Source organism: Mustela lutreola, chromosome 5, assembly GCF_030435805.1.
Source record: "Mustela lutreola isolate mMusLut2 chromosome 5, mMusLut2.pri, whole genome shotgun sequence".
Taxonomy (NCBI): Eukaryota; Metazoa; Chordata; class Mammalia; order Carnivora; family Mustelidae; genus Mustela; species Mustela lutreola.
In genome coordinates, this window is record NC_081294.1 from 160,733,061 (window position 1) to 160,741,695 (window position 8,635).

Below are 8,635 nucleotides of genomic sequence, written 5' to 3' on the forward strand. Positions count from 1 at the left end.
CAGGAAAGACACTGCAGTAGTGATAATACCTCATACCCGCAAAGATCCTTACCAAAGGAAATGGCATAGTCAGCTGTACCTTGCAAACAGTTTTAAAATCTCCCTAGGACCATTTTTTTATTCAGTCATGTAAGAAGCTAAGACTTAAGGACATGTATTTCAGGCAAAAATACAGTCAGTTCCATAGAGTGAGGGCCAAATGGGACAAGTATATCTGGTAAATGAATATGCTTTAAGATCCATGGATCTAGGTTTTACCACACATGGGAGGGGAGCAGTTGCATAGCTGTTAGCTGCCAACCTCTGTCACAACTTCAGGTAAGAGAGCACAGAGCATGTACAATGTACAATGTACAATGTATTAAAATACATTGTTAGTTCTTAAAATCATGGTGGCTTTGAAAGACCCCTCTCCCCTTGCTAAAGGCTTGTTTAAGTAACCTGATGTCCCCAAAGCACCCCCTATCCCCTTGCTGAAGGCTTGATTGTTCCCATAGCTGGATGGCAACACATACCAGGATGTCTATTGTCTGTGATCACCCGGTCTGTCAAAAGAAAAGACAAATGAGGAATAGAGTGTACCTGGGACTTTCCAGAGTGCTGAGCCAAGGCCCACCAGAACAAACCATTGTGTCCTTGCCTTAAACCCAGTGCCTGACAATGCTTGATTTAAGTTAACCAATCAGATCCCTGTAACCAAGCATCTGCTTCTGTAAGCTCGCTTCCCACCACCCCAACCCTTGCCCTATATAATCTGCTCCCCAATCTATCCCGGCGCGCTCAGCCCACAAAGGCTGATGCGTCCGCAGGTGCCTGTGTAACCAATAAACCTCTTGCAACTTGCATCCAGTGGAGGCTTGGTGTCTGCTTCTTGGGTGCAGATCGAGGGTCTTTCATTTGGAGATCCCACCGAAATCTCTTGGAATCCCACCCAAGACCAATCCCCACCGGGAGGTAAGCTGGCCAGCATCTGTGTCTCTGTCTCTCTGTTTGTCTGTTTTTATGTTCTTGCGCTGCAACCTTTCAGCAACTATGTGGTTGATTTGTGTTTGTGGGCAGCTGGAGAAGGAGTTGATGAGCTCGGACTTCTCCCCTGCCACCCCGGGGGACGCCTCAGGGGTCTATGAGTTAGGAGGAGCCTCTGTGCTCCTCCTGACCGTCTGTGAGTCAAGAAGGAGCCTCTGTGCTCCTCCTGACCGTCTGTGAGTCAGGAAAGAGCCTCTGTGCTCCTCCTGACCGTCTGTGAGTCAGGAAGGATCCTCCTGACCGTCTGAATCAGTTAGCTGTTTTGTTGTTGTTGTTGTTGTTGTTGTCTCCTATGTCTAATGTCTAATGTCTAAATTGTCCTATTAATGTCTTTAAATGTGGTTATATGTTCCTTACACTGGTCATAAAGGTTACATTTTGTTTAAAGGGAGGGTGTCTAACCTGTTTGAATCTGAGGAATGCCTGACTGTATGAATGTTTGTGTGGCTCCACCGCCTTCGGCTACAGAGTCTGAGTGGGCTGCACCCTGAGTCTCACGGAGTGTCATACGGCATAACGGTCATCTACTCCATGGAGTAGCCTGGTCCGGGGTTTATACGGATAGACCTTAGCTAAGACGCTCCTAAGTTCCCTCGAGGGACGCGAGCAGGACAGCATCTGAAAGGTCCCCCTCCCCTTGTCTGCAACATCGTACATATTGGGAGGGAATATAAGAGATAGGTATTAAGAGCTAAAACCAGATTCAATGAGTCAGCTAGTAAATTTCCTCCTGACATATTGGATGATAATTATGTAAATAAGCCTTCTTTTAGTAATCCCAGGTTGCTGGGCTATCCCTAGCAAAGGGGACTCTGACTTTATTTCTCTCTGCTTCTCCTAATAGATGTGGGAGCTTCTCCCTTACTCACTTCCTGTGTTGATGGCTATAACTGGAACCAACTGGGGTTAGTCTGACTCGAGACAGAGACTATAGGGAATATTCCCAAGTAGCTGCCGAAATTCTTTGTTTCAGGGAGGTTTCCCTGTGTTCTCTGGCCCGACTTAGACTGCCTAACACCTCCCCCATGGCTAATGAAAAAGCATGGCATCTGCTCCTCTGTTGGTGCTTAGGAGCTCCAAAACTGGGAATCCTTTCTCTGCCTCCTGGCAGCACTTTGTTTCTTCTGTTTCCCTCTTCTCCTATTTCTGTACCAACGTGTGTGCAGCCTGCATGACTGGCCTCTAGATCATGCACCACAGCTCCTTCTCTCTTCACTGTCAAGGAGCAAGAAGAGCACCCCCTGGACCTAACACCCCCTCACTCCAGATCTTCCCAACCATGTCTCAGGTAAACATTCAAAGTGGAGTGGGTCCAGATGGAACGTAAATCAGTGTTGAAACTAAGTTAAGTTTATTGGTTTAATTAAGATAAAACCTGTCTTTTAAGTTATCAGCAGTAAATGTAAAACTTCGAAGTTTACTGAAGGTCAAATAAACTCATGTTATTTATTAAAATTTGTTAGCAAAGAAATAACTAAACTGATGGTTAATTGTCTGTCTCAAAGTTCTAATGGGTAATTGCTGAAGTAGCTTTCAAAGTCTTTGATAATCTGAAAGCTTTAAAGTTTTGCTTGGATGACATATGGAATTGAATTATGAACATCTAGGTCTTAACCAAACAGGATAAAATGCTAAGTCGTTAATTACTGGTTGTAGGTTTGTGCTTTTGACTTCTTACTGCAAAGAAACTAAGAGTATTTAAATTTGTTGGTAAACTTGTTTGCCACTTAACTGATTCATAAATTTGCCACCTGAAGAATTCTGTTGTAACAGTTCACAATTGGTTAATACTTAGTCTTCACTAGAGATTAAGGTGTTTCTAAGAATACAAAGTTCTGCTTAGTATAACTGAGACTAATGGAAATAAAGAAAACTCTGTATGTAAGAAAATAGGAAATATGTAAGAAAAATTTAAGAAATGGGAATACATTTTGTTAAAGGTAATTTTAACCTAAATGAGATGATTGTTTAAAAGAAAATGACTTGGGACAAAACCTGAATGCAAAGAAAAGTTGTAGATGGTCAGGACGGACTAAGATAGACTAAATGAATGGGTTTTAAAGGTACATTACATTAGTACAAGACTGAAATTCTCTGTTCAAAGGACAAAGTTTTCTTAAATTAATTGATCTCCTGTTACGAGAATGTAAATGATTTTCTCTTTGCCTGCCCAGAAAAACCAGTTTCCATGTTTTGTTTTATCAGGTGTTCAACATCCCTATTATATTTAGGCATGTGCTTCAAAACTTTCTAAGATCTTAGCAAATGTTGACAAGATTTAAATTGTAAAATCTCTTTAACCCAGGCTTTTCCTTAATATATGAAGTTGCTCATGAAATACTACTGAACCAATGATAAACCTTGGATTACATTTGGGAAAATACTATAATTATTCTAGAGATTCTATGCATTTCCTAAAGTTTTAATGTTTTGAGAGATCATCGCTTGATACTGTAATTATGGAAATGTTATGTATCACAAAAATAACCTGATTTCCTTGCAGCTAAATTGTAAACTCCCGTGTCTCTTTAGCTTTAACCATATCCATTCTGAGTTTTTGTCATTTATAATTGTTTTAATTCTCTTGTAAAATGAGTTTTATCTTCAAGGAGATTCCTATAAAGGACTTTCAGGACAAATACAGATATTTGATATACTTGAAAATCCTAAAACTTGAAATGGGTAAAAATTTCCAAAACTGACTAAAGCCGCATTCACCAGATTTGGTAACACGGGACTAAATAAACTAAAAAAAAAAAAAAAAAAAAAAATATAATGTTATATCTCTTAATGTTTTGTCTTACTTTAAACATTGCTGATTCTCTCTGATGTTTGCTCTTCCAGACTAGGGATACTTCCTCCTAGTTATCTGTAACTTATAGAGATGTAAAAGTGCTCATTTATAAAAGAGCTCAAAGCATTCAAGCTTTTCTCTCTATCTGAACCCTCTGAAACCAAAAGGTCTCAGTAAGTAAGCATTCTTCCATGGCAATCAGTCATTTGCATAAGTCCAATAAGAATCTGTTCTCCTTGTAACAGGAAAGAATTGGAAACACGGGTTATTTTACCAAGCTTTGACTGGAATGTCATATTTGAAAAGACTCGGATATGACCAGACAGTTTAAAGGAACTAAGGTTGACTTTATAAAACCTGGAGCCATAAAGCCCCTTGGGACTGTTGGCCTGATATCTTGCTTACAGAGTTCCCAGCAACCTCACCAGGTGAGTAAAGAATATCACTCCTTGGTAGGTGCAGTCTCAGAAGAGGAATTCGCCCAAATCGACAGGTATTGCAGGCATGCCTGATGTCAAGTATAGGGCTTGGCTTCTGGCCCGGAGAGGCTACTAAAAGTTCAACCTAGAGATTCCTTATTAAAAGTTCCAGCAAAGCAGATGCTAAAAGATCTATTGATCACACTCATTGTTCTTGCTGAGCTTATGTAAATAATAGGCCAAGTTTGTTAAAACTGAACTTGTTTCACAAGTAAATTAGTCCTGATTTGGCTATCTCTGTAAATGAGGGTTATTTTAGAGAGAAAAATTCTGTTTTAATAACACACCTTTATGGATGTTAAATTCTAGATTTGATTGTCTTTAAATGTTTGTTTACCTAAGCTAAACAATTTGAGGTAAACTTCAGAGAAGCTGTACAATAGCTTCTTTAGTGAATCTTATTATTTTGTGGGGATATTAGCAGACCCCACGGCACATGATTAAACAACTGGAATAATGAAATTGCCTAAAAGCCAGCATACCGCACTCTTCTCCCACTTGACAATGATCTTCTGTAATCAGGATATTGTTAAGGTTGGACCACTCAAAGGTCTTCTTATTGGTTTCATCCCTTAGTCATATTTATCTAGAGGCCACCTCCGTTGAGGTGCAATTGCAAACAGATGCTTTAGCAAAACCTAAAACAGCCCTCATAAAAAAAGCCTCAAAGCTCACTATGGGACAGTCCCTAACTGTAATAATGTCACATCAGGTCCAGATTTGTCTTAGTAGCCAAAGGCTACCAATGGATGATGGAGGCCGACTTATTAAATACTGGGCTACACTAACAGAGATGCCAGAAATAAAACATAAAATTTGTCAAACTTTAAACCTAGTTACCTGTATGCCTGAACCTGACCACTGTACTTCTTTCTGTATAGAGCAAAAATGTTCAGAGATTATTAATCTAGCTTATTCTATATGGCCAGGTTTAAGATGCCCCTGTTAAAATTACGAATGACAGTTGGTTTTCTGATGAAAACAGTTTTCATAGAAAGAAGAAGAAAAGTTAGATGTGCCATAGTGCTCACTAGAACTTTGCAATTGCCAAAGCCTAAGAATTAACATTTATACTAACTCCAAATATGCCTTCCTGGTACCACATGCCCATAGAGCTATTTGGAAGGAAAGGGGATTTTCCTGGAATCATGGGCGCATTACTAAAACCATTACAACTCCTGCTAATCTCACCAACTTAAAACAAAGATGAACACGATCTGTTTTTAAATGGTATTTTTGTTCCATCTGCTGGACTAGGGGATGTCATGTGGCATGTAGAAGTCCTTAATAAATATACTACAAAGACACTCAATAATTCACTAAATAGCATCTCCCAGCTTAATACCGAAGTGTCACAGATACGCAAGGCAGTCCTACAAAATAGGATGGCCTTAGATGTCCTGACAGCAGCCCAGGGTAGCACATGTGCAATTATCAAGACAGATTATTGTGTGTACATCCCAGACTATCACAAAAATGTCACAGGACTAATAAAAGATATGAATACCCAAATTAAGGCCTACAAGATCCTTCTCTCTCTCCCAGTAAATGGTTAAGTTCCTAGTTTAAAGGACTATGGCCGAATCTTTTTTTCGAGCTTCTCATTCTTATCGCCTTATTAACCTTAATATGTTGTTTTGTTCCATGTTTCTCTACTTGGTGCTGAGACTCCATTGCTACAATGACTACACCACGACAGACGATCCTTGTCGCGCACAAGGACACCTCTTTACTGTCAGCGCTGGATTCAACTGCCTCCACCTTTCAAAACTCCCTTATACATTCCTACCCTGATCAATATTAACCCCAGTAGGTAGGGACAGCTCTACGCCCCTATTCAGCACGAAGAAGTTATAGAAGATGAGACCTTCCACCTTCAACCACCTTAAAAATTTAAGGGTCTTTAAAAGCTGGCGCATTGCATCCCCCCTTCACCCGCTCCCCTCCATATGTGTAGCATTCCTCAGGCACCCCTGACTGCCATAAAATGATAAATAGTTGACTTGCTGAGATCACAATCCTGCAAGACAGGAGCCTCACTTGGTTTGCAAATGTCCTTGAGATTACAACAAAGAAATTACCTTATCAATAGCCCAATTTTCAATCGGCCCTTGTATCTTAAATAAACTCTTACAGTTTGTAAAAGATCGCTTGTCAGTAATCCGGACAATGGTACTGACACAGCAATATCAACTAATTAAACAGACCGGATCTCAAACTGACTTACTTCATAAACAAAGCAAATGGATATAAGATTCTATCCATGATAAAGAAAAAGGGGGGAATGAAAGACCCCTCTCCCCTTGCTAAAGGCTTGTTTAAGTAACCTGATGTCCCCAAAGCACCCCCTATCCCCTTGCTGAAGGCTTGATTGTTCCCATAGCTGGATGGCAACACATACCAGGATGTCTATTGTCTGTGATCACCCGGTCTGTCAAAAGAAAAGACAAATGAGGAATAGAGTGTACCTGGGACTTTCCAGAGTGCTGAGCCAAGGCCCACCAGAACAAACCGTTGTGTCCTTGCCTTAAACCCAGTGCCTGACAATGCTTGATTTAAGTTAACCAATCAGATCCCTGTAACCAAGCATCTGCTTCTGTAAGCTCGCTTCCCACCACCCCAACCCTTGCCCTATATAATCTGCTCCCCAATCTATCCCGGCGCGCTCAGCCCACAAAGGCTGATGCGTCCGCAGGTGCCTGTGTAACCAATAAACCTCTTGCAACTTGCATCCAGTGGAGGCTTGGTGTCTGCTTCTTGGGTGCGGATCAAGGGTCTTTCAGCTTCACCAATGATCAATGGAAAAACCACTGAGTGACACATTGGAAGTCAAATTCTGCTCATTAGGAAAAAGGCAGACATGACTGAGGGTGAGTACAAAAATGGATTTGTTTCAGGTTTTTTTTTTTTTTTTTTCCAGGTAGAAAACACAAATTTCAGCCTAAAATAACTTACACAGAAACAAAAGGGTATCCTTGATTCTAAAGAAAAGGTGGAAGAATCAAATTATGCTATTTCCAAAAGAATGACAAAGGTAGGCGGGTTGTTGTCCAGGTTACTAGGATATAATTGATTTGCATCACTCTCTAAGTTACAGCACCATGGTTTGACTCACATATATTATGATATGATCATACCCATTTCTCATATAGATACAATATATGTATCATATAGATACAATAAAAAGAAAAAAAAAAGGAGGAAAAATTTTCTCCTCGTGATGAGAACTCTTAGGATCTACTCTCTCAGCAAATTTCCTATACACCCCAAAGCAGCATTAAACATCATTTATGCATTACACCCCTAGTGCTTTCCTACTTTATAGCTGGAAGCTGATAACTGTTGACCACCTTCTTGCAATTCCTCTTATCCCCAACCACAAATCTGGGGTAACCACAAATCCCATCTCTTTCTCTAGGACTATGTGGTTCTCTGTTTTCCTTTTTCTTTTTTTTTACATTCCACATATAAATGAGATCAATAGTGCTTCCTTTCTCTGTCTAATTTCACTTAATAAAAAGTCCTCAAGGTCCATCAATGTTGATATAATTGACAAGATTTCCTCCTTTTATGGCTGAAGAATATAATAATACTATAATAATAGTTAATAATAATTAGTGATGATATAGAATAAATATAATAATATATAAATAATTAATAATATATATATATCATAAAGTCTACTTTTTATTTTTTTAAAGATTTTATTTATTTATTTGACAGAGAGATCACAAGTAGGCAGAGAGGCAGGCAAAGAGAGAGGAGGAAGCAGGCTCCCCGTTGAGCAGAGAGCCCGATGTGGGGCTCAATCCCAGGAAGCTGAGTTCATGACCTGAGCTGAAGACAGAGGCTTAACCCACTGAGCCACCAGGTGCCCCTACTTTTTAATTTTTTCTTGAGTACAGTTGACACAATGTTACATTAGTTTCAGGTGTACAACTTGGTGATTTGACAAGTTTATATGTTATGTGTAACTACTGCCTGTCACCTTGTGACACTATCATGATATCACTGACTACATTCACTTTGGCTATATCTTTCATCCCCATGACTTATTCGTTCTGTAACTGGAAACCTGTACCACCCACTCCCCTTCACCCATTTTGAACACTACCACCCCCCACCTCTCTGGCAGCTATCAGTGTGTTCTCTGTATTTATGGGTCTGATTCTGCTAGTTTGCTTATTTAGTTTTGCTTTTACTCCACATGTGAGTAAAATCATATTAATACTTGTCCTTCTCAGTTTGATTTATTTCACTTAGCATAATACCCTTTAGGATCATCCATGTTGTTACAAATGGCAGTCTTTTCTTTAATGTCTGCATAATATTCCAT

At 39.8% G+C, this 8,635-nt stretch overlaps 1 long non-coding RNA gene across 1 annotated transcript; it reads left to right on the top strand.

Moving 5' to 3' along the window:
* The first annotated feature begins 407 nt into the window (after window positions 1-407).
* On the top strand, window positions 408-7,034 carry LOC131832693 (uncharacterized). Its single transcript, XR_009354143.1, has 2 exons — window positions 408-954; window positions 5,967-7,034. It is a non-coding gene; the product is annotated as an uncharacterized LOC131832693 (long non-coding RNA).
* The last annotated feature ends 1,601 nt before the right edge of the window (window positions 7,035-8,635 follow it).